Source organism: Chrysochloris asiatica, unplaced genomic scaffold (genome assembly GCF_000296735.1).
Source record: "Chrysochloris asiatica unplaced genomic scaffold, ChrAsi1.0 scaffold00033, whole genome shotgun sequence".
NCBI classification, from domain to species: domain Eukaryota; kingdom Metazoa; phylum Chordata; class Mammalia; order Afrosoricida; family Chrysochloridae; genus Chrysochloris; species Chrysochloris asiatica.
In genome coordinates, this window is record NW_006408551.1 from 6896649 (window position 1) to 6898001 (window position 1353).

Consider the following 1353-nt stretch of genomic DNA (forward strand, 5'->3'; position numbering starts at 1 on the left):
TTCGTTCTGCTGTGCATGGGGTCGCTATGAGTCGGTTCTGACTCGATGGCACCTGACAACAACAACAACAACAAATCCTGAAACAACTCATCCTTGCTTGGTTGTATCTGAGGATCTGAGAAATGTCAGGTTTGGAAATGGTCATCAAAATGTACCTGGCAACCCATGGAATTTTGACTTTAGTGCCATTGTGCTGGGTATGGAGAGTTTCACTTCAGGAAGACACCACTGGGAGGTGGATATGGGAAAAGCAACAAACTGGCAATTGGGTGCAAGCAGACAGAGCAACATGCCTAAAACTTGTGGAGATAAAGTCTTACTCACAAGATCCATAATGGGAACCAATAGTGCTCTCTGAATCTTTTCTCCTTTAAACAGAGTTTCCTTGAGAGAACAAATGCACAAAGTCAGAATTTTCCTAGACTATGAATATGGAGAGGGAGCATTCTATAATGTGACAGAGATCCCTCATTTACAGTTTATCTTATCTCACCTTCCATGAAACTATCAGGCCTATATTTTCTGTTTGTATCACAACTTAAGGCATGAATTCAGAGTCTGTCACTATTTGCCCCCCTCCTGTTCCTTCTTATAAGGTTACTGTTAGCCTTCTGTCTTTCTCGGTGTGAAATCTGCAATCACGTAATGCCAGAATGTTAAGACCATGACCTTGTAAGTTAATATATGTTATCCAATAAAACATGTACTTCACTTAAGTTGGAACCCAATTCAATACCCCACAGGCTTTGTGTTCCTGAAATTTCAAGACCCATTTATTGGATGAGGTTTTCTTTAATCCGAGTCATGAATGATTAGAAAATACATACATTCTTAGACTTCATATCATACTCAAAATCAAAACCAAAACCACTGCCATCAAATCGATGCCTATTCATAGGCTATAGGATTTCCAAAGAATATGTATATTCTTTATGGGAGTAGACATCCTCATCTCTTCCCTTAAGAATGGCTACATATACATAGAAAGGAACTCTGGTAGCATAGTGGTTACAAATCAGGTTGTGAACCCTAAGGTCAACAGTTCAAAACTACCAGCTGTTCTGGGGGAGAAAGATGAGGCTTTCTGCTCCCATGAAGATTTACAGCCTTGGAAACCCTGTACAAGGTCACTATGGGTCAGAATCGACTCGACAGCACATAACAACAACAATATATACATGGAGGTTTAAAAATTTGTGGAAGTCTTCATTATCTTTAAATTTCATATTTCTTTCTTTTTTTTTTTTAATTAAATGTTTTTATTTTGCATTGAGTGAAAGTTTACAGGGCACATCATCAGCTTCACATTCATATTGCTTGTTTCATTACATTGATTATTATCCCCGCCATATA